This window comes from Grampus griseus (genome assembly GCF_964374135.1).
Source record: "Grampus griseus genome assembly, chromosome: 2".
Taxonomy (NCBI): Eukaryota; Metazoa; Chordata; class Mammalia; order Artiodactyla; family Delphinidae; genus Grampus; species Grampus griseus.
Window position 1 is genome coordinate 103,893,418 of NC_139018.1, and position 26,009 is coordinate 103,919,426.

Genomic DNA, 26,009 nt, shown 5'->3' on the forward strand with positions numbered 1-26,009 from the left:
CTATCTAACTGATTATTTACAGTTGCCTCATACTGGAAGAATAACCAAATAATTCACACATATTACATCGAAGTTCTCAAATATGTTAAAGCACGTTTCTAAGATAACACATTATGTCTTGAGCAGAGTTGGAAAGAGTATAATTAAGGATTAAAAAACCCCCTAAGGAATAGAATAATTAGGCAAAACAAAGTACTTGGACCACCTATTAAATACAATTTATATGTGAAATAAAGAACCAACACTGAGCTGCATATACAGGATGACAAGTTTCACCCGTTTACCTGGCATGCTCCATTACACTAAATTTATTTTCCATGGTTATCACTACTGGATATCATGTCAGATTACCTACTAAGTCACACACACAAAGGCAGTTGCAAGTGCCCAAGTATATTTCATTTTCATAAAGCCCCTACCTAGTGCCATGCCTCACACAAAGCAATGACTAGTCTAACGAACGTATCGCACGATGTAAGTAACACACATACACAGAGCCCACCCTTTCTTCCAATGTGATCTCATATCCTGGGGTAATTTCCACAGCCACCTACTCTGGATTTGATACAATATTGTATTCAATACTTCAAAAGAGGACACATTAAATTACTGGACTTAACCTCATTATAAACCATGTGTCCCTGCTAACATCCTTTCAAGGGGACCAGAAGTACTGCAGTGCCTTTAGTGAGTCCTTTGCCTACCAGTCACTTTTAGTGTTGACATCCTGAGTTTCACTATCCAGAGTTAGAAACTGTTCAAAATCTCACCTCCAATAAATGTGCCATAATCCTCAAGCCTTCTAATACCCCAATAGTGGCATCTTTGTACACTATCTAAATGTCTATTCTGAGTTATGCAACTTAATATAAGATCACGCTTAACAAAAACCGTCATCTTCAAGTCGGCCTCCTCGTCTTAGAGACTAGCTTGATTTCTTCAAGGAAAATTCTTTATGAAATCTAAACTCTAATAATGTTTCACACTTAGGCTCCTCCAATATATATATTTTTTTGCGGTACGCGGGCCTCTCACTATTGTGGCCTCTCCCATTGCGGAGCACAGGCTCCGGACGCGCAGGCTCAGCGGCCATGGCTCACGGGCCCAGGCGCTCTGCGGCATGTGGGATCTTCCCGAACCAGGGCACGAACCCATGTTTCCTGCATCCGCAGGCAGACTCTCAACCACTGTGCCACCAGGGAAGCCCTCCTCCAATATTTTTAATACATAGTTAAGGCAAAGTTTTGTGCCACAGATTGTCTGCAGCTCTCCAGAGAGATGGTTGTGCCCCACATTTTTCAGAGACTCATAAAAGCCAAGTGGTAGTAAAGAAATTCTGAAAGGTGATATCAGCTGAAACCTCTAACCCTAACCCTAACCCTAACCCCAACCCCAACCCCTAAGGAAGAGAAGAATTAGACAACACAAAGTACTTGGACCACCTATTAAATAAAACTCATACAAGAAATAAAGAAGACAGACACTGAGCTGCTTCTGCTTATGTCTCACCTCAAGTTGTAGTCACAGAAATTAGACAAACCTCATTAGGCCCTATAGTTTAAGTCAGCATCAAAACTAAAAGTAACACTAAACTCGGGCCTCTCAAGAGTTATTTTCATTCCATCTTAGTAATGGAGAGATTAAGCAAATCTGTTTAGTCCTTTATAAGATAGGAAAGCTCTGGGCAGGCCAGACAGGGAACACTGAGTAAAACTGTATGTATCTGGATCAAATGGAAAATGGTGTATTGCTGTTCACTCTGCCTGGGCTCCTAGTGGATGACCCATGAGCAGTGACATCATGATCTTTAAGGCAGTGACCAAAATGCCTACTAAAAGCTCCTGTAACATTGCAAGTGATCTGGAGGTCTGGCAGGGAGGGGTCTGATCATGATGGGGGTGCCCCTGGGATTGACATCCTGGCCCAGCACTTCCACCCTTGGAATGGCTCTCAGCTGGCTGGGGAGAGGGTGGGAGTGAGGGTTGGGAAAGTCACTGTAGTATAAATCCAGAGTTTGGTGCCACTACTGCATAGGAACACTGGCCTGAGTCAGGCTCCTAAACTCTTGGTCTTCAATTCAGCCTTCCTTCAGCTCTCAGGGTCTTTCAGATCTGCAGGGCACTCAAGCTGAGGCATAGTTTACGAGACTTCATGGAGGCCAAGATGCTTAGTATGAATGGACTCACTGTAGACTGACCTGTATTTTCAAGCAAGGGGCCATTTGCCTAGAACTTTGCCCCCTGCCGCACTGTGTTTGTGCTTGGCTCCAGTGGGCAATGCTGGTCAAAGATTCCAAATTAGTTAGAACAAGCTTCCCTAGGGATCTCATGGTGAGGTGATGGGAGGGTTCTCCAAAGCCAGGTTCCAATATTATGATTGGCTGGATTAAACTATTCTACTAGCCTACCCCCTTGGGTGGCTCTCTTAACTCAGAAGACAATTTCAGGTGCAAGTGCTCTTTAGGAAATGACTAAAATCCACTTGCTCTAAAAAGCAAATTCTCTGAAAGTGATCTATCACATGTGTTGATCTTTCCAGAAAGTAAACATTTGCTGATCGGAGCAGGGCACTTACTCAATCTTCCATTTCATCCAACAATGCACAAAATCCACCTCCCTTCACCTTTTAGTTAATTTACAGAATTCAAATGTATCAAGGAGAAGAAAAATAGTCAATGCCTTACAAATTTTTCAAAAGGAAAGCAGTTTAGTTTCACAAATTTGAGTTTTCAGACCAGTAAGAGGGAACAGGACAAAAATCCCCTTGCCCTTTGCTTTCTATCCCTCAGGCTTTTCCATTTTCTGACAGGCAGTATTGTGTCTTTTCAAAATAATCTTCTTGTAACAAAAATTATGAGTCTTGGCCCATATATATACTGCACACATTGACTCAGTCAGTATTTCAAAGGATGAAATCTGTCAGACACCACAACTGTCACAAGTATATTGATTAAATTAGTCCACATCCATATTCATTGCAGCAAAGAGGTTTATTCTGTAGCGGAATATCTGAAGCAAGATGCACGCACACATATAATCACGAATTGGCTTAACAATGAACAATCTCGCTATGAAAAATTCTAATTTGCCTACATTTTCAGCTCTATTGCCTAAATAATTTGCTCTTTCATGCACCCTAAGTAATTCAAGCAGGCTCTCCACACCTGCACAGGCAAATTTCTGCAGTTTCAAGGAGCTGACAACAAGTGGCGGCGGGGCAGCAGGAAATCCTGGAAAGCAGGTGTGCTAATTAGCCAAGTGGTCCTTAGGCTGGGTGGGCATTTACCGTTGTACCTCTGTAAAAAAGTTTGCTTTTTACTTTTCATTATAAAAGGTAACAAGACACTGGCGTTCTTAACACCTCACTTGCTCCTCAGGACCTATTTCTGGATTTATCGTGGTCCAGAGAAAAATGCCCATTCTGCCCAAGTATTAAAAAATATAATTGCACAAGAGTTGTACCCATCACTTCATTCTGTGGGTGAAGAGTGATGTCTCGATGATAATCTAAATAGATTGATAATAATCAATACTATTGAACATGTATTTGGGCTTATAAAGTCTCAGGCATTATCTAATTTGCTGCTCCAACAACTCTATGAGGTAGGTGGTATTATCATTATCATCATTATCTGCATTTGTTTTAGATGAGAAAACTGAAGCTCAGAAAGGCTAAATAACTTGCCCAAAGTCAGAGAGCTTGGAAGAAGTAAGGTTGGAATTTGGACACATTTTGGTCTTTTTCTCTTAACTCAAAAGCTTATTCCCTCTCCACCCTACCCCCCTTCTCATCATACTGAATAGCCGAGCTAAATCACTCCAATACAAACATCGGGAATATACTGCTCTTGGTAGGAAACCATTACCCAAGGATCAAAAGACATCTCACAAGTAATCTGGTTAAACTTAATACTACTCAGAACTGATGTCAAGATGTCTTTCTGGGAGTTACTTGACTAGTTCATAACTGGAAATAATCATCAACCTTCTAAGACCATTCTTCTCAATTTTATAAAATTCCGAGTTTTTGACCTTAGGCTGACCAATACCAATGTTTAACGATTCTTAAGGCTGGGAAAATTACTTCACCTACCTCTCTGAGTCTCAGTTTTCTATTTCAAGATTCAATGATATAATGTATAAATGACACAGCACATATGACTATTTTATACATGTATTCTATATATATGCACATCACACACAATCCTTAGAAAGAGTTGGCACTCAAAACACAGTTATTATTATTGTTATTGTTGATAAGAAATCCTGCCTTATAGCGAAATGAAATTCTTTTCTGCAGACTTTAAGCTCTTTCCAAAGCGGGGATAGAGAAAAGCGGCTTAGCCTCTAGCTAATACGACAGGCAGTTCATACCAGCTACCACAGCGATCCTTTACAACGTTGGCACTTAACTGCTACAACATAGCAGCATGTTGTAATCAGTGTGGGATGTGTCACAAGGCATTTGTTGCTAATAATAGTAAAAAAAAATAAAGTTTTTTACTGGTTCATATAAAAAAATAAACTAACATGGACCTAAGATCATCCCCATAAGATCTTTCACTCTAGCTCACTTGCACAACCATATGCTTTCTCAAATTGGACGGAACAGGGTGGGGTTACTGCTGGCTTGCCAGGAAACGGCCAAACTTTGGGTACACCCATGACACTATGTCACACATATGAATGCCAAGCAATTTTGTGTGTCTTGCAAAAACTGTCAAGAACTGCTGCTATAAACAAACAAACAAAACCCAAAAAAACCCCTATCTTTATACCAATCTGCTGACCGTGTTTTTCCTGGAAGGCTGAGAATATGGAGGACTTTTCACCTGCTATGTTACATATTTCTCTAATGTTTGAATTTTTTACAACCAGCATGTATTACTTTTGTAAGCAGAAAAACCAATAAAGATTAAAAAGAAAAACCCTAAGGCATTTGATTTTATTTTCGGCAAAATGGCTTGAGTCCTTTATGGATTAGTCATTTTATTTTATCCCCTGTTTAAAACTGCTGGGGTATTAAAGGCTTCTGCAGCTGCCTGGATGGCAGTCTGGCCTGTATGTCAAGGCCAGCTGGGGGCGGGGGGGGGTAGGGAGTCTTCACCTGGTTTCCTGGAGGGACTTCGGCAACTCCTGACTTCTAGAGTTTTGTAGCCCCTCTGGGTCTGGCCACCTCTAGTTCCAGGGTCTCCAAGGACTCTGCCCCATGGGGCTCAGCCAAGGGGGCAAAAATAGGGGCTGAAATTCGCCTGCCTGTGAGCCCTGCTGCAGAGTGGCTGGAACAGCTTGGAGGGAGGGAGCCTTTTTCTCTCTCTACTCTCTCAGCGCTGCTGCTGGAGGCCCCAGGCCACCATCAGGGTTTGCAGAGAGCTTGCAATACATCTTCATGGTGGAAGAACAGACTGTGGGCTTCAAACAGTTTGGCACACTCTGTCCCTGGACCTAAGGCCTGGAGTATAACATGGATTTGTTTCACAGTGCAGGCATGTTCAATAGGCATCCTGGGTGGGGAGGGCTGAGTTCCAGCTACACACTCTGCAAACTAAAAATCAACTTGTTCAGCCATTTTTTCTACTAAATATATACTAAATATAATACTGGTATGTGTCCCCGGTACAGTCTTTTCTTCTACGGATTTTGCAATTTTTTCATGATGGTACTTGATCCTAGTGGAACATCACCAAAGCAGTTAGCCCCCTAATTAGAAAAGTCCTACCCCTTTGGTAGAGCAGTCTTGTGGTCATTTCTGGCAACAACAGTAATGCTTGATATTTACAGAGCTCTGTAACGGTTTTCCAAGTTTTTGTCCTCACTAGCTTGTTTTGATTTTGGTGTTCACAACAACTCTGAAGTAGGCAGGTGGGTCTTATTAGCCCCATTCTATTGATGTGGAAAGTGAACCTCAGGAGGGTTAAATGGCTTCTTCTCTAGGTCTAGGTTTCCCGGGGTTTAACTGTAGAGGCAGCCACCAAAGAAAAAAAAAAAAAAGACAGACTTGGTGTCTCTTTTTGCTCAGGATTATTTGATGACTTTAGATTTATGTTATCATCAATCTGGGGCTCTCAAGGGGAAATGCCATGAGACAGAAAGAGCTGGAGGTTGATCCAGCTAAAAAGTGGAGTTGGCACTCCTGCGTTTCCCTCTGACCCTCAACTCCTTGAGTGGCCTCAAGCAAGTCACTTACACCTCCACTCCCTCCATCTATAAAATGGGAATAACTCCTATCTCCCAGGCAGGTGGTGGTAAACGAATGCTCAGAAAGCTCTTTGAAGACGAAAAGACCTATATAGATGGGAAGCTTTAGGAAGCTTGGCATATCATTCTTGGCAAGGACCAGGACGCTGTGCCCTCACCACCCACTACAGGCTCTGCCACCAAGAGAATAAAGAAAAATCCACAGAACTGTAATCTTCATCTGCTAACTAGACTCAAACTTATTTTTTAATTGTTGGTTTCCAAAATGCCTTCCTGAGGGACTTATGGGTCCAGAGGTTACTATCTTTGTCTCAGCTTCAGAGAAAAAGCACATAGATGGAGAAGTCACCTCTCTGTAACAGCCGTCACAAGCAAAGTCACTGAACTTAAGCCCTTCACCAGGGCTTCAGTTGTCTTGCAGAGGTATCCTGGAAATGGTATGATTCCCTCTTGTTATACACAATAAACACACAGGTTGCCCTCCGACATTCTGACCCTCTGTATTAAGTTCATGTCTGACTCAAAGGACCCTGTCAAATTATAGCCATCCAAAAACAGGTCCTGTACCTTACTCTGCCTCCCCCCGACCAAAGTCCTACACCTTATATACTGTTTAAAGCCACTTCTTAAAAGCTTTAACTGGATTGTGGCTTCTGCTGAAAATGTAACAGCTTTTTAAAAATCATTTTTTAAAATAAAAAGTGTTACATATACTTGCCGAATACATACACATAAACACACCTCAAACTCTTCAAGAGATCAAGCATTTGCACACTAAAGCTAAAATATGACAAAACTAGATTTTTGAAACTTTATTTCCTTCAGGCTTTACACATGTAAGACTTAGGAGCCTAGGAGTTAAAGCCCATATGAATTCAGAGAAAGCTGAGCTGTGTACGCAGGAAATATCTGAAGAATGAGGAAGACAAGTGTGTGTTGTCATGTGGCTTTCTGTGAATATGCAGGTAGTTCTGACAATGGGAACTGAATATTAATCCTTTGTAATATGTTTCAATCTCTACTGGATTAAGCTTTCCAGAGAAACTGACTCGCACTCCCTGATGCACATGTATCTCTGCTAAAAGCCAAATCCAAATGAGTACTTTTGTCCCTAGATGGGGAAATTCTGTCAAATCAGAGAAGAAACAGATTTTTCATATAGAGGAACAGTGGATGGCTTTGATTTTTAGATCCAGTTCTCTCTAGAATTCTCCTATGACACAGTCATGCACAGAAGACCTTAATTTAAGGCAACATACTCTTTATCTCTTTTGATAATTACCTGGCGACCAATTAGACCTTGAATAAAATAATTGAACAGCAAGAGAAGCTGCTTCCTCATACTCCACTTTACTTACCCAGTAGGTCAAATACTGAAGAAATTCTCACCCAACAAAAGATGATGCCATTAAGATCAGCAATACAAATACTTTTCTTTTTTTTTTTTTTTTTTTTTGGTCTTTCCTAATCTAATCTCTATCACTTTTGTGAACAACGGAGCATCCTTGTTGTTGAGGATTTCTGGGGTTATGTGAAATCAGGGACTAAGACAAAGGTAACTGGCCATTCAGCCAATTATTCTCAAGGTCCTTCTAAGATTCTAGAATTAACTACATTTTTCCAATATGAAGTTCTTGCAGATTTTCTTGGACCTTGAAATCAGAAATGTCTAATCAAAATCCTTCTCTTGAATCTCTCAGGGTGGGTTAAGCCATTTCATATCAGCAGGAAAAAGAATCCATCTTATCTTACTAAGTTGTTAGATTATGATCAAGAGAGTTTCTTAAAAACTTCTTTTCCAACAATAGGTATGTGTCCCTTATATAATTCTGGATAATACTAGACCCAAAAAAATGTCATCTGACTCACAGAACTGCAGCTAATCTTTTCTAGCGATCAACCTCACTCTAGATACCAATTCCTTTTTTTCCCTTAACAAGAGCAATTGTGCCACATTTAGGTTACGTCTTCCTTTGCTCACAGTTGAGAGCAATGGGGTCAGCTCTTTGCTTTCATCATTCAAAGTCTGTTTTTCACAACAACAGAAAAGAACATCTTTAAAACCAAACCAAATCTGGAGATCTTATCTAGTTTCTGCTTTACCAAAAACATCAAAATTACTCTTACTGCGTTTTATGAAATAACCTTACTTTACACCATTAGCCCCAAATTCTCACACCTAAGCCCAAGAGATAAGCACTCCATTTTACAGCCCTCTTAACTTTGCACCTGCCTATGCACACCTCAACTTATAGGTATTGTATGATCTTGGTACTTCAATTTACAAGATTGTATTTTTTCAATAGATACACAGAATGTTACAAAAAGAAACAAACCTGGTGATTCAATTACAAAGTCCAAAGACAGAAAAATCCATTGACACAGAAATGGGTCTTAAAACAAGTAGTATATCTGTTTAAATCTATTTGTTCTATGGCTTCCTATGAGTCTGGTCCATTGTATGCTTAGCACATAGCATCATACTTCACTGAATAAATCAATCCAAATATTCTGTTTGTCTCAGAATTCTCTTTAAAGGGCCAAAGTCTCCTGCCTAAAAAGTCAGCTACTGATTGCTAATTCTAACCGCACAATTTCTATACTCCTTAACGGTGCCATCACCTGCTGAAGATGTGCAGAAGTGGGTCAAAATAACAAGAATCCAGGTTAAGTCATCATAGCTCACCAGGCAAAGGAACCTATTGTTTCTTTCCATTAGCTTAGGTAGTTTTTGTGAAGATCAATTACTGTTCATTGAATATTAGACCATGTCATTTAAGAAATATTCCCTAACCAAACTGTTTGGATTCATGGCAAAAAAAACCTGGAAATAACTTGTAACTTTAAACCTTGAAAATACATTTGCTTTCCTCTATGTTAAGCCATTGAGAACTAAGATGACAACACATCCATAGCCACAGGAACACAGACTGGTGATACCAAAAATTTCTTGCTCCACAGATCATTTTAGTGGGTGAGGATTATCTCACAGCCCAGATCCCCATTCTACCTTTGTGCTGTTTCCCACTTCACAAAGTCTCCCTAGAATTAATAGGGAGAATGGAACTCTGGGCAAGAGACCAGGGAAAGGTCTGTTTTTTATTAAAAATCACAAGCAAATTATTTAGACTTGCCAGAAGCAGAAGTGTACACGTTGTCACACTAATTGTTTTAAGATTCTAAGATCTTGAAGGATGAGTGACCAATTCCTAGAAGACAAATTCTACTAGGTTCTCCACCTCCAATTTCCAGGACATAGCCAATGATATCTGAACAACAGATATGGCAAGTTCTCAGCCTTCGAAAACATCAGTCATGTATTTCTGGACTGCAGGTCAATGGTAATTAAAAATCTCTTTTATAATGCTTTTCTAAGACAACCAGTTCAGCTGGACACAGGAATGGCCAGACAAGTGCCCGAAGGAGTTTTTTCTGACTATCTAAACACGTGTTCTTTAAACTTGCTTATTAAAGAAATGTTTCCATATTTAGTTATAATATATAACATCAACTAGACAATGGATAACAATATGGGCTGATAACTGAAGTAGAGTTGTTTTCTATGTCTATTCCCAAGGGGGGAAAGCAGGAGCTTCTAGCTATTTCTTCACTGGAAAGGCAAATACAGAAAAAGGCAGCAGAGCCTTGAGGATATTAAGTAGTTGTGAGACAGGAGGAGAGGGGATGCTCTGGACCGAGCTTAGAGATTGTCAGATTTATTTTAAGAAGGTCTGACATCTAAGCATCAATTCCCAGACGGTAACACCTAATGAATGTCATTCTTCCCTACAACAGAAAATGTATATCTTGGGGGTTTACCTTGAAACTATCTATCTTTATGTAAGTCATGCACTAGGGGTGGGGTTAAGAACGCCACAGCCATGGAAAGATAGCAAAATAAGGTTCACAACCCTGTCCTTCCTCTTCCATTTTCAGTTTCTGCTCCTCCAATCCGAGAAGCTCCTTTTGCCTGCAGACAAACATTTCAGATGACATTTTATGACTGTCCTGCACATACGCCTATCAGCTAGCCAGCACTTGACAATGTACGTCTTTGTCACTTAAAGAGAGCTTGAGTGAGTGTGACACTATCACTGGCATAAGTGAATCTTTCTAATTTGCAGTAAAAGTGCACCATTCACACACTTTGGTACTTCAGGACGGCGACGTTTTGAAATCCACTTCACAAATGATGGCAGCACATTTCACATCAGATGGAAACACACTCTGATTGCTAACAGCTGCTACAGGCACATCTTACTGTCACAGCCAGAGCTCAGAATAGCAGGTCCTTTTTAATGCCAATGGCTGCTACCATCTTAAATCACCACACACACACACACACACACACACACACGTTCCATACCCTTACACACAGGTCTCTCCAGCTGTAAGTCCTACCACCACTTGCTGGTAACCTGCACGACTAGGCACCAGGGATGACAAGAGGGTACACAGAACCCACTGGCCCACGTCATCTTGTTACATTAGCTTCACTGTATGTGAATTAAGGATGATAGTGGACACTTTTTTTAAAGAAGAAAGAAAAGTACAACCTTGAAGTAAAGTGGAGAGGCTCACTTTGCAAGCGCTGGAGGCTGCGGTTGAATCCCTGCCCTGTCACTTACTAGCTATGTGAACTTGGACAGCTTTCTTAATCTCTGTGCCTTATTTTCCTAGCCTTTAAAATAACCCCTATGTCCTTATTATAGGGTAACCAAGTGCTTATAGAATCAGTGCATAGCACATAGTAAGGGGTCAATAACTATTAGGTATCATCATCATCACCAACACCACCTATCTTTCAAGGACAGTAGTATTTGGCAAGAGCTGCTACTGGAGTTGTGGGAATGAGCAAGAAGGTTGATGAGGGATAGGTCATTATATTCCTTTCAGATAAAGACATGGAGTTCAGTGGCTTTCTTTTTTAAATTTTTTAAAAGTAGTTTATTTTTTAAAATTTATTTTATTTTTGGCTGTGTTGGGGCTTCATTGCTGTGCGCGGGTTTTCTCTAGCAGCGGGGGCTACTTTTAGTTGCGGTGCGCAGGCTTCTCACTGTGGTGGCTTCTCTTGTTGCGGAGCACAGGCTCAAGGCACAAAGGCTCAGTAGTTGTGGCTCGCGGGCTCTAGAGCGCAGGCTCAGTAGTTTTGGCGCACGGGCTTAGCTGCTCCGCGGCATGGAGGATCTTCCCGGACCAGGGCTTGAACCTGTGTCCCCTGCATTGGCAGGTGGATTCTTAACCAGTGCACCACCAGGGAAGTCCCAGCGGCTTTGTTTCTAATGCAGAGGCCTAATATGAGAAGTAACACTAAGCAGGTACAAAGCATGATGGAAAAAAACCACTGGGTATTAAGCAGCTCCCCACTTTCTAAGTAAAGCCCACAGCAAGGCTGGCATCTTGAAGAGGTGGTAAGCCTAGGAAGTGGGAGCCAGGCTTCTAAAAGCTGTGTGGTGAAGTAGGGAAGGGACTCAGCTGCAGGGTTCCGAAGCTTCTAAAACTACCTGCTAGCAAGTGAAATTTACCAGACATGTGTGAAACTTTGTGACCTTCTTTCTCCAGGGCTCAGCTTCCCTCTTAGGGAATACTGTAGCTACTCCCTGCCCCTCGGTGTAGTGTTTCACCAGATAAACTGTCAGATCCGGTCCTGCTATGTTACACGGTGATATGATGATTGTGAGTGAGTTGAACAGTCATTTCCCCAACAGTTGGGATCTCTTCAATGGCGAAACCCACCAGGGGTCACTAGTCAGGAAAAGTAGTCATAGACTGTGATAGAGAAGCCCATCTGGCAACCACTCTGTCCATTTTAGTTGCATTTTGGTTTAGACAAGGGAACACACTGAAATGTTCTCGTCAAGGTCCAGAGTGAAAGCTCCGGCATAATACCCATTGGAGCTAGAACACTCTGTTTCTACACACCTGTCCCCTCCTTTTTTTGGCCTTACTAAAAAAAAAAATAGTGTTTATTACTGTCAAAGAGAATTCCTTTCAATACCACACCCTGCCATATATTGACAGAAGAGACAGGGCAGCACAATGCTAACATGGTGTGAATGGAAAATAAAGTATTTGGTTTTCCTTTCAAGGTAAACAATTTCAATTGACAGTTCTGGGACCGAATCAGGTGGGTTTTTTTTACATATTTATTTATTTATTTGGTTGTGCAGGGGCTTGGTGCTTTTTATTTGTCAAAGCCCACAATAAGTACGTTTTGCTTTAAATCCACAGAGGCAAAGCCCTTGGCAGGTAGCGTCAGTAATGCAAATCTATTTCCCATTGATATGTGTTTTTCAAAACAAAACCATCGCCACCAATGAAGCATTTTGGGCCCTCAAGCTACATGGTTCCCAGCTATAACTGTCTAAGGCATTAAATGTCAAGGATCAAGTCCAAGGCCATGTCAGGGACCATTAGGACATAGAGAAGTAAATTCTGAAGCAAGGTCTGGTGGTAACACCAAAATGTACTCATCAGACAAGAGCCTTCCCTGTGAGATGTTGAGGAACCAATGCCCAGAGGGGTGAGTGGAGTCATTCCAGTGCTCCAGGAAAATCAACCTAACTACTCACCATGACCTGCCCTGATCTTGCGTTTCCTGTTATTTAAAGGGAAACCAAACCAGTCAATGAAAGCAATTCCAAAAAATGGAGCTCAAAAAAAAATTAAGGCTTAGAAAAAAATAAGTTGAATAAGTGTACAGACTTTCAAATTGAAATTCTGAATGGAACAGGATTTTTTTAGGTGCATAACCTTGGTAGGTTTGTTTAAAGAATCAGTCACACCTCAAACACACCCACCAATAATCAGAAGGATGACTTATGAGGAATTATTATTCATTTAAAACATCCTTTAAAATAAGTCAGGAGAGTAAGCTTGACCGGGTCCTTACCCATCCCCATCCTCTAAAATAAACAAATAGTATTTCTATTGAAGCCAATCTCCTGTTCTTGGAATCAGCTTTTTGAGTTGTCAGTTAGACAAGATGAACTGATTACTTTACCATAAAATTTACCAAAGCAGGTAACTCTACCAGAGAAATATCAGTCCATTTCAAAATGTTTCTTGAGAGTGAATTACTTCATCTATGAAAGAGAAATCCCTTCCCCTCTTCTGGTCTGTCGAGCTAAATGGTGCTCAAGAGATACACTTCATTGCCCAATTAGACAGTACAGTTCATTTTAAAGTGAATTTATTATTTCCCTTTCTTCACTTCCTTCCTTTCTTTCTTGACTTTTGGACATTACTAATTCATTTCAAAGAATGTTTTCTTCGGGCATAATTTTACAAATATTCTTTGAGAACCTATACCAAAGTTCAGTGCACTTTGCAAAGACATAATTGCATCAGTAAGGTAGGGAGTTCTCAGGATAGAGAGTACAATGATTTAAAAAGGTCTGTGTCTATACTACAAAGCTACAGTAATCAAGACAGTACGGTACTGGCACAAAAACAGAAATATAGATCAATGGAAAAGGACAGAAAGCCCAGAGATAAACCCATGCACATATGGTCATCTTATGTTTGATACAGGAGGCAAGAATATACAGTGGAGAAAACACAGGCTCCTCAATAAGTGGTGCTACATGTAAGACAGCTACATGTAAAAGAATGAAATTAGAACACTCCCTAACACCATACACAAAAATAAACTCAAAATGGATTAAAGACCTAAATGTAAGGCCAGACACTAACAAACTCTTAGAGGAAAACATAGGCAAAAACGGTCTATGACATAAATCACAGCAAGATCCTTTTTGACCCACCTAGAGAAATGGAGATAAAAACAAAAACAAATGGGACCTAATGAAATTTAAAAGCTTTTGCACAGCAAAGGAAACCATAACAAGATGAAAAGACAACCCTCAGAATGGGAGAAAATATTTGCAAATGAAGCAACTGACAAAGGATTAATCTCCAAAATTTACAAGCAGCTCATGCAGCTCAATATCAAAAAAACAAACAACCCAATCCAAAAATAGGCAGAAGACCTAAATAGACATTTCTCCAAAGAAGATACACAGATTGCCAACAAACACATGAAAGAATGCTCAACATCGTTAATCTTTACAGAAATGCAAATCAAAACTACAATGAGATATCCTCTAACACTTGCCAGAATGGCCATCATCAAAAAATCTACAAACAATAAATGCTGGAGAGGGTGTGGTGAAAAGGGAACCCTCTTGCACTGTTGGTGGGAATGTAAATTGATACAGCCACTATGGAGAACAGTATGGAGGCTCCTTAAAAAACTAAAAATAGAACTACCATACGACCCAGCAATCCCACTACTGGGCATATACCCTGAGAAAACCATAATTCAAAAAGAGTCATGTACCAAAATGTTCATTGCAGCTCTATTTACAATAGTCAGGAAGACATGGAAGCAACCTAAGTGTCCATCAACAGATGAATGGATAAAGAAGATGTGGCACATATATACAGTGGAATATTACTCAGCCATAAAAAGAAACAAAATTGAGTTATTTGTAGTGAGGTGGATGGACCTAGGGTCTGTCATACAGAGTGAAGTAAGTCAGAAAGAGAAAAACAAATACCATATGCTAACACATATATATGGAACCTGAAAAAAAAAAAAAAAGGTCATGAAGAACCTAAGGGCAAGATGGGAATAAAGACACAGACTTACTAGAGAATGGACTTGAGGATACGGGGAGGGGGAAGGGTAAGCTGGGACAAAGTGAGAGAGTGGCATGGACTCTATATATATATATACTCTTTGGTATATACACTACCAAACGTAAAATAGATAGCTAGTGGGAAGCAGCCACATAGCACAGGGAGATCAGCTCGGTGCTTTTTGACCACGTAGAGGGGTGGGATAGGGAGGGTGGGAGGGAGGGAGACGCAAGAGGGAAGAGATATGGGAACATATGTATATGCATAACTGATTCACTTTGTTATAAAGCAGAAACTAACACACCATTGTAAAGCAATTATACTCCAATAAAGATGTTTAAAAAAAAAAAAAAAGGTCTGTGTGACTTTTATATTGCGTCATTCCAGGGGCTTTCCTTAAAGGGGCTTTCAGGAAGAGATTAAAACAGAGAAAACCAAAATTTGAAAGTGGTGATCAGGCTGCCTTTAGTCTAACGTACGTCAAGGGGTCAAAGGGCTGGGGAGCCTTCACCCCACTGGATACCACGTTTCTTCACTCCTCGTCTAACCTCATAAACAGCTGTGTGGTTTCTCCATCCCTGCTGACTTTATCAGGCCCACGTTCTATTCAACTACAATCGCGAGACGGGGAGGAAGAAAGCATGATATAGGAGAAAGCTAAAAAACCCGACGATTTTAGTTCCTAAACGAATGACGTATTTTAATAATCTAGGAATTTAAATTCGTATTATTTGTTATTTGAATTAATGTTTGGTCAGCCTATGGAGAGAGTAATTGCTAAACTGGGGGAGATTAGCCACAAAGACTTTAGCAGTGGGCTTAGTGAGCCAAGGGGTTTGAGATCATGAGGGGCAGATGTAAGAATGCTTCCTCCAGGACTCTGCTGCCGTTCCCTTCACTCCCGTGTGGTTGTTTTTCTCCATCTGCAACAAGTCAAAACAACCCCTGCGAGAAAGGCATAGGGACAAGAAGATAGGTAGCAGTTCTGCATATCATCCAGCAGCATTTCACAGACATTAAAAGAAAGGAAACTTTAAGAAAGCCCATTTTTATACACCCAAACACATCAAACTGCAAAACAGGATAAAAATGGGTAGTTCCAAAGGACTTCTCATGGAGAAAACTTCAATGCCACAACTCACGTTTACATCGAATTCCCCAGGGTGCCCTTGTCTTGAACCCTGCCGAGTAGGTGAGGTTCACCCAGCCTGGAACCACGGAACTCTGTTGACTGCAGCAGAAGCACCGAGCTGCCCCACAACCAAACCCTGCTTCATCTTAGTGATTTCTCAACTGGTGGCTGCAGTCAGAATTCTCCTGTGACCACCATCAGATTATGACCATGAAAGTCACCATTCCATGGTCCTCCTGGGCAGGAGTTTCCCTTTTGTTTTTCCTCCATTCGACTCCCCACCCTTGACACTTGCTGTACAATTTTGTTAGTCAGGGGAATAGTAATTCTGACACAACCGAAAACATGTACGATCAGGGTAAGGTCGTCTGGATCCTGGACACATACTGGATGTGTGGAGGTGCTCCTGTACTGTGGCAGAGGATGGCCTTTGACCATCCTTTGTTTCTGTTGTGGCCATTATCTACCATATTAATATTCTGGAGGAAGAAAATTAGTGGCCAGTATTTTCTTCCAGCAAAATCACTGGCACCAGCCTCTACCCCAGAATAAGCACTGATCTTCAAAGTAGTGATGTTGTCATTGCCACAGGACTACTCTGAGTCCCTTCTTTGGCAACTGTTCTCAGTGCCAATGAGATGAGAGGAGAAAGACACCTTTGTCACTTTAGAGTCACTTTTTTTTTTTTAAAGGAAAACAGCCTGGCTTGGTTTCTTCTCTTTATTCATCGCAGTAACTGTTGGTTGTTTTCAAAAATCAAATTCACTTTTTCAGAGGAACAGTGGTCACTATGGAGAACATTAAAACTTTGCTAAAGGAGTTGAAAGCAGTTCCAGAAGAGAAATCACGTATTAGTTTTTGGGCCGTGACAGTGTTTTAGGTACAGAGGTTTAGCCTCTCTGGTTGACTGCTTTGACAGGGCAATGTTCCCGTGGAAGCATACCTTCTAGTACATTTGTTAAACTAAAATCAGCCTCCTTACCTAATAATGTAAATGACTTTGAGAGGAACCTCTGAGTCTCCCGTTTCCTCCTCCTTATGTTACTGTTCAATTCGAGCAGATTCTGTGGAAATTCTGACTTCATGACCCATCACTGCTGCATTAAAATGTGCTTTCTGATGTCATGCTCTGAAATAAACTAAGTTGTTTGCTACAACTACCTACACACAAATTAGAAAATTATATGACACGCAGTTCAATACAGCCTGCAGCTGGGACCCAGGTTATTACTGGAAGTCGCCGTCGGCATGGTTTCTGGTTTCGCAGTAAAAGAAGATGACTTGAAAGGACTCAGTGGTTTTGATGCTCTTCTGAAATGAAAACATTCGGTGAGCGCACAGCCCTGGGTTGTCATTAATGTCAGCCACGCGCAAACACTGTTTTCATGAGTGTAGCAGTCACTCCCCGTCCAGACCACGACTTTCCCACTCTCTGGTATTTCGGGCACTGTGCTGGCACTTTTCCAAAAGAGAACCTCTGGGCAATCCATTCTAGGTACTCCAATAAATACAACACTCTTCAATGAACAGGTGGCCTGAATTTGCTAATGTTAGCCAATAATTTCCACAAGAGAACGTGTTCCTTTCTGAGGAATACCGCAAGTGAATGACGAAATCCTCAAACTTTGAAAGGCAAGAAGTATGAATACTACGTTTAAAGGTACAGAGAGTTGGTTCAAAAATAATGTAGTGGGGCTTCCCTGGTGGCGCAGTGGTTGAGAGTCCCCCTGCCAATGCAGGGGACACGGGTTCGTGCCCCGGTCCAGGGGGATCCCACATGCCGCGGAGCGGCTGGGCCCATGAGCCGCGGCCGCTAAGCCTGCGCGTCCAGAGCCTGTGCTCCGCAACGGGAGAGGCCACAGCAGCGAGAGGCCCGCGTACCGCAAAAAAAAAAAAAAAAAAAATGTAGTGGATAAAAATATTACAACAGCAGAGTAGCTTTACACTGCTCCCCTTGAACTTCTTGATATGAACAGTGGAAAAGCCTTATTAATGAAAGCAGAACTCTCTGGCATTCCTGATATGTTTGATGATATGTAGCACCTTTTATGTACGGTGTCTGTTGCCTGACTATACTGTAAACAAGCAACAAAACATTATACTTCATCCCAAAGGTATGAAGAATGAGGAATTAAGCATATTGGGTTGGGAGGGAATTAACAGTACATTAAAAAACAGCTGCCATCTATTCTTTTGCTCTATGCAATCAAGCTGGGCACCAGAGAGAAGCAAATAAAGCTACTGTCTTAGGTTGCTAGTGTTAGGAAGTGGTATTTGCTACCATATCATCAGTGTATTTTGCTTTCTTTATTTTCCTCCCGCCATGCATTGCCCATGAATTAATTTAAGAAACAAGCAAAGCATCAGGGAATAGGTGAAATGTAAAACAGTATTTGCTATATTCTTTGGTTGCAAAACTCTAAGAGCGAGGTACCAAACTTTGGATAAGAAGATGTTTTGCAATTTCCCGGGATATCACATATGTGTTGTACTGGCTAAAGTGGTAGTATACTATTTTTAATATCACTTTTTAATTGCAATGAGTTTTAAACAGCCAAGGTGAATTCTCACAGATCGCCTGGGTGTTGGAGGCAGGGTGGGTGGCAAAATGGTGATACTTTTATGGTAATCTTTTTATATCATTTATTTTCTATGCTTTCTTTCAAATTATAAATTCAAACTACAGTGTCACTCTCCATCCTCTCCCATGTCCTTTCTAATCTACAAAACAAACAAACATTTATATTTTATAACTTGTATTATGAAACAGCCAGAAATAGGACTAGCCAGAAATAGGACTACAGGGTTTTGCAAGTTTTGCTTTATACAAAGTGTCTGATTTTCTTCCAGCCATGAATGAACTCACAAGGACAACGTAGATCACTTTATAAAACAAAATATAGCTGATATTTGAAACTAAATGACCAAAGGACATAACTGTTTATATGTGAGCTGCTTTTGACCTAGTAAAAAGTATAGGCAAGGAACATCTAAGGCTTGAAATCTGGATGGACATTTTAAAGTTTCAAAATTCACAACATATTCATTTCAAAAAATAATGTTTAAAGGCTAAGAATTTATAATTATGTATCAATGGTTTCTTCCTTTGGTGCTCACCAAAAAGGCATTAATTTTTTTTTTTTTTTGCTATAGAATCATTTCTGGAAAACATCAATGGAAGTGTTATCAGTTATCAATCCTCTTCATTTGGACATTAAGGAGATTAAAGTTATGGTCAGTGTATAATAAGCTTTCATTGGAAAAGAATTAATCTTTTTCTTGACGTTGTTTTTCTCAAGGACAGTCAGAAAAAGATGTAAATGGAGGTATATATTATCAGGTAAATGGTGACTCTCAAAAGAGATGAAGAAGGAATCTAAATAATGCTGCTTTAATTCTAAAACAATAACAGTTCAAGCAATGAATGACTGAATTAACACCTCAATATTACACCAAACACAGGCTTACAGAAATAAGTTTTCAGTTGTGTGAAATCATTACCACACTTACAGAAAACAAGAGGAGCACTCTGCAGAACCACACTGGTTTTGCTGCTCTTCCTGCTAATTTAGTTTGAGCAGAAGATGCTCTGTGTGGACCACTTGTTCTTTAACACACTAAACCAACACTTTTAGAAGAAGACAAGACAGCTATGAATTACGTTGCATCTTTTCATCTTTCAGATTTCTCCAAGGAGATGTCTCAGGATTCCATAAGTGCTATCAATTGAGTGATAATTATAGCTATACAAGGCATACGCAACACATTGATATACCCATGTAGACTAGATCCACGATGCATTTATCTTCAGCATTTGGAAATTACTGGTAAGAGGGATTCAGTGTCCTTGCCTGTTGTCTTGATAATCTCATATCTTTTAGGCAAAAGGAAACGTATACTGCATAAGGGCTTTACCACTCTGATCTCAATGTGGAGTACAATGACAGACACCAAGGAAGGAGAAGCTGGTCACTTACACAAGTAAGTGATTTTGATGCTTTGGCTCATTCTGGCCTCTGCTCAGTTCCCACATCTTGGTCAGCAGATGTGGCAGACTTAATTAAAACCTGCTATTTCCAAGGTTTAATATATTAAACATAGTTTGGGTATATGAAGAGTCATCTCGGTTCTCATTTCATTAACAATCTCAATAAGATTCCATCACACTGACTGTTCTCAGGAAGGGAAGTTAGAAAACCTCGAATAATTTCTCCTACTGCCCTTGCAATGATACTTGCTGGCCCCCTTCCTTGTCTGAAACTCCTTCTCTGGGTTAGACAATAAAGGTATGATTCGCCTCTTGTGAATCATAGCTTTTGTTTTGTTTAGTGTGTTCTAAAGTGTGTTCTCTTTAGTGTTCTAAAGAGCTAAACCTAACGTTTCAGATTACAGAATTCCAGGCGGTGAAGACCTCTGAGATCACCCAATCACACGCCTGACTTTTTAGCCAAGACAACTGGGGCTCGGAGAGGTACCGAGATTACCAAGTTGGTGGGAAACCCAGGAGAGATTTCCACCCACATGTGCTCACTCTCCTGCCATCTTTCCAACTAGGTTTACCCCAACCTCCCCATTTCACAGATGAAAGAACAGAACCAATGTCAACAGAAATCACTCACTTGGGAGGAGTGAGCAGAGGTTAATTTATCAGTGTGGCTAGTCAAGGGCTTGGCAGCCGCAGGGGGCCTGACTTTGATGACACAAAACACAGGACAGTTCATGGTTCACCGTGGTGGTGGTAGGGAGACACAAAGAGCTTTGGCATCACAGACACAATGCTGGGCAGCTGAGGGTGGAGAGAGCTATCAGGGAGATAAGGTCCCGGCAGATTGAAAAAATGATGGTGGTACCAAAGAGGAAGATTATATCGAAATAAAACTGTGTCCACTGGACATTTTCCCCCAGTCTCAGTCCTGGCCACTGTGCACTGCAGACACATCTAGAGATACAGAAGCTTAACTTGCCTTTTAAAGTCTCCCTTAATATTTGTGCTAGGATCCACAGGAAATAAAAAACCAGAGGCATTCCTAGCCTTCTACCCCCAAGTCATCTACCATTATACTACTTGGATTCATTCTTCACAGCATTTATCACTCCCTGGAATGCTACATAATTATTAGCTGTCTCCACACGTTGAGAATGGAAGGGGTACAGAGCAGGGATGAGTCTTTTTTCCTTATCCAATATCCCCAGTGCCTAGTTCAGTGCCTGACACACAGCAGGGGCTCCAAAAAATGAATAAATTAGAGATTCTATCACCTGCTTCTAGCATGTACTCTCTGGTACCCTAGAGGGGATGAAAGGGTTGTTAAAGCTATCCTAGACAGTCCTAGGCATTTCCTTCTAGCAATGGAAACCATGGCGAGAACCAAAATAAATGAAAGGATTCCTAATTTATCATAAAAGATGAAACAAAATCACTTGGGGCAAGCATTCTTTTTGGAACTACATTTACTAGAACCTCACAGGATTGAAAGAAAAAAGGCTGGGGCTGGGGGTGGAGGCAAGGGGGAGTCTCAGGATGAGAAATGTAGGAATATTCTTCTGACATCGAGGGCTGGTCCACAAGTGGTCAGCACATGGATACCCTGTGTGGGCTGTCAGATGGCAAGGAGTAGCTTTAGAGATAGAGAGACTTGGGTCCGAAAGCTGAGCTGGCCACTTCTTAGCTCAGTGATCACGGGCAAGTTATTTAACTTCATGGTAAGTTGTACCATGGAGGTAATAGTAACGATTTCACAGGGTTGTTAGGAGGCTCAATGCAAGAAGACATCTAAACAACTAGCTCAGTGCCTGGCACACAATGGTAGCCCCATTAACTATTATTGTATGAGCTATTGGTATTTTTATCTGATCTCAGATAATACTCAATAATCAAAGTTAATCTCCATCTGCTTTTCTGAACCAGGCATTACTGCCTTATCCTAGGATTACTATAAGGTCAAGGTGGCAAGTGGGTTTCAGCTCATTTTCCAAGTCAGATGGATTTCTAGTGGATCCCTGAGATGTTGTTGGTTGTGATGCACTGTGCTGTGGTTGACTGTGATGTCTGCCAAGGGTATGGGGCCACGCTCACTGGTGCTAATATTAGAATTGGTAAGCCTCTCCTAGTGTCACAGAGACCAACAGCTATGTTAATATTATATAACAAAGCACAAAGAAACGGAAAGAAGGGGCTAAGGGTCAGGTGGTCTGGGTTCTAACTCTAGCTCTGTAACTAACTGGCTAAAGTGATTTTGATCCAGCCACTTCTTCTCCATAAAATCACTTTCTATTCAAATCCTGTGATTTACCAATCTTGATTTTAAAAACATAAGTGAAAAATACATAAGGCAGGGCCTGGCCTACAGGAAGTCCTTGATGGTTATCTGCTGAGATCATCTGAAAGAAAAATAAAAGCCCAAGGCTGTCATGCAGAAGTGTAACAGCTCAATATTTTCTGTCCTCCTTCAAAAAGTTTGACTCTTCCTACCCATGAAGAATATATTTGAAAGGAGAAAAAAAAATTACCATATTTTTGGCACTAAAAAAAGGGAAAGATCAGCTAATGCTTAGGGATGCTTCAAGAAAGACAAGGCTGTTGAGAATATGGCAGCTCTTTTAATAACCAAGGCACCATTTAAAAATAGCTGGAATTAATTACACGGCTAATGACCCATTGAAAGCCTTATTTAAATACCAAAGCCAGCACTGAACAATCATGGAAAATATGGTTTAAAAGGGTTTTAGAGAGCAGAAACCAGGAACAGCAATTGAAACAAAAAACACATTATCTGAGGACACTAGCTAGCTTGGTGAGAAACATTCAGGATGTGAACATCTCAGGGGAGTTCTCAGCCTGGGTAAGAGAAGCCACTAGGATCAAGAGAAAGACAAGAAGATGCCACGTACAGTCACCTACTTGGAAAAAGAAAGGCCTCTATTCAGCATTCACCCCAAGAGCAGAGCCCTTTAAAAACAGAGTAAAGTAAGTCAGAAAGAGAAAGACAAATACCGTATGCTAACACATATATATGGAATTTAAGAGAAAAAAAATGTCATGAAGAACCTAGGGGTAAGACAGGAATAAAGACACAGACCTACTGGAGAATGGACTTGAGGATATGGAGAGGGGGAAGGGTAAAAGCTGTGACAAAGCGAGAAAGTGGCATGGACATATATACACTACCAAACGTTAAGGTAGATAGCTAGTGGGAAGCAGCCGCATAGCACAGGGAGATCAGCTCGGTGCTTTGTGACCACCTAGAGGGGTGGGAGGGAGGGAGACGCAAGAGGGAAGAGATATGGGGACACATGTATATGTATAACTGACTCACTTTGTTATAAAGCAGAAACTAACACACCATTGTAGAGCAATTATACTCCAATAAAGATGTAAAAAAAAAAAAAAAAAAAGCAAAAAAAAACCCAGCTCCCTCCATCACCCTGGCTTTCTCCCACCCCCATCCCAGCCCCACCCCCTACTTTCCTGACATCCCTACCCATCTTTCCTGTGGCATAGGATAAACTGAGAATTTCCACAGAGAGGAAAACAGATATTTTAATAAGTCTCTGTGGCTATTTTAGAGCTGTATTATCTCCACGAGTTTCCGCAGTGGACATGCCTCAGTCCTCTGTGCCCTGCAGTCACACCATCATCAGCCAAAGAGGAGGCGATAATCTTCTTTGGTGTGCCCTACTTGCCAGGCAAAAGTGATATCACTGCACTTCTTAGCTTCTCTCTGTACCAAAATGGTCTTTCTGCATGCCAGTACCCTGGGAGCATGCCGGGTGGCCAGAGCTGGAAGAGTTTCATTACTTCATTCATGCCCGTTTATTAAATGCATCACTCTTACCCTTGTTCACTACAGCCCAGATGTGCCCTGTAGTTGCCTTGCTGAGTTAAAAGTGCAATGGAATCAAAAGATTCCAAAGCCCTTGAGATCTCAAGGTGGAGACGTGGGGGTGGGAGCAAGGCACTCTTGACGTATATTGGTTTCAAGGAGCAAATATGAATTTTAGTAAAAATTGCTGCTCACAATACCGCTTTTAAACCCGCAATTATTTATACTGTACTACTCAAGGAACCCTATAATTATTCCAAAAGCGCTTGCCAACGTCTGCCCTGTTTCATAATTGCCAACACAGCCTTGTTCAAAAGGATTAGTGGCTGTGTTTAAATTGTTTGGTATTAGGTTACTGTTTCAAACAAGATGTGATTGCACGACTTTGCGATATCTAAGCAGAACGGGGCCAATAAAGGACAAAGGAATTGTTTTGTGTTCACAGGTGGGAAGAGAGGGAAGGTTGGGAGAACACTCACATTGCTTGACATTTTCTTCTGCTTCTTTTCTGAGAAATACTGTCGTCTGATGAGCAAAATGACTTGAAGGAAACTTTAAAAAAATGTTTCAAATAGTAGTTACTTGAAAGAAGAATGATAACCCACTTCTCCATATTCCCCTCTCCCACCTGCCCAGAGAATATTTTTCCACTTCCGGCCTTTACTTTGAGTGAATCTGGGTAGTGACTCTGGAACCACAGCTTACACATCTCAAAGCACCCATCTGTGTGGGTCACTTGACTCTGTTGACCTATTTTCTGCTATTTCTTTCTGTTACACAAATCTCCCCCACTTGAAAGAGGGGTCCACCTATGTGCCCAAGAAGCACAGACAACAGAGGGGTTTCGCATTATCTGTAATGAACGCTTTTAGAGCATCTGGCATCTCAGGTGAGTGTTTAGGGGAAAAAAAATGGGATACCTCTTGGGTGTCTCTAATCTTTATTTCATGCTCTCTCTCCTTTAGATGCATCCAATTGTGCGTGGGAGGCTCTCTGTTCCCTCACCATCTCCAAATGAAATCTATCCTCAAAACTGAAGGGGCTATGGATAGTTTCATGAATAGGAACAGGGAGGAAAAAAATCTGGCCTAAGTAACAACTTCTGAATTTATACCATTGATCCTCACCTCTTCCCATGCCCCTCTTATTTCACGAGCACATCATGTAAAAATAGAGAACTAGGGGCTTCCCTGGTGGCACAGTGGTTAAGAAGTCACCCGCCAATGCAGGAGACACAGGTTTGAGCCCTGGTCCGGGAAGGTCCCACATGCCGCGGAGCAAGTAAGCCCGTGCGCCACAACTACTGAGCCTGCGCTCTAGAGCCCGCTAGCCACAACTACTGAGCCCATGTCCCACAACTACTGAAGCCTGCGTGCCTAGAGCCCATGCTCTGCAATAAGAGAAGCCACCGCAATGAGAAGCCCGCGCACCGCAACGAAGAGTAGCCCCCGCTCGCCACAACTAGAGAAAGCCTGCGCACAGCAACAAAGATCCAACGCAGCCAAAAATAAATTAAAAAAAAAAATAGAGAACTAAGGCAGTTATCTGAAAACAAGTTCTGTATTAGTCCTCTAAATATTTTAGGGAAATGTTTTTCCTACTCTGAGGATCCAGGCTATCTTCTTGGTTCCATTTACTCTGTAGGTAAAAACAGTGCCATTGACTACTCCCCACACTCTGAGTAGGTGGGGTAGGAGAAGTGCTGTGGGTCAAGTCAGCATCCACAAATCCACTGGCCACTAATGAGGTCCTCTACGCCTAGAAGTTCATGGGTTCCCCTCTCTACCCATCATTTCGGGTTCTACCATAGGCTATGTTTGATTCAAACCTTACTTCCTCCTGAAAGTCTTGTAAAATGAAGAAACCTTGCAAATTACAACAGATGTTTCCCACCACCATTCATGAAGCCAGTGTGAACTTCCTTATCCTACTTTTGTGAACGTGTTGCCTTCCCACCTTCCCCCCAGGAACATTTGTATGTCCACCCTAATTCAATGATAAACGACAAGGAGCAGATTTATCGGAGCATATATTTCTGTATCATCTCCAAATGAACATCCCCAAATGCTTGAACAGCAATAAGTACCCCATAAATACCCTTTAAATAGCCAATTCCGACGACTCTCTGATTTACTTCCACTGTCACTGGATGTCTTTTTCTCCTTTTATCTAAAGAAATTCCTCCTCCTCCTTCTCCTTGCTGGCAGGAATAAT

At 41.2% G+C, this 26,009-nt stretch overlaps 1 protein-coding gene across 1 annotated transcript in view; it reads right to left on the reverse strand.

The window, feature by feature from the left end:
- RORA (RAR related orphan receptor A) overlaps window positions 1–26,009 on the reverse strand; it is a 101,916-nt gene that overhangs the window by 44,300 nt on the left and 31,607 nt on the right. The gene's annotated exons all lie outside the window — the stretch shown is intronic.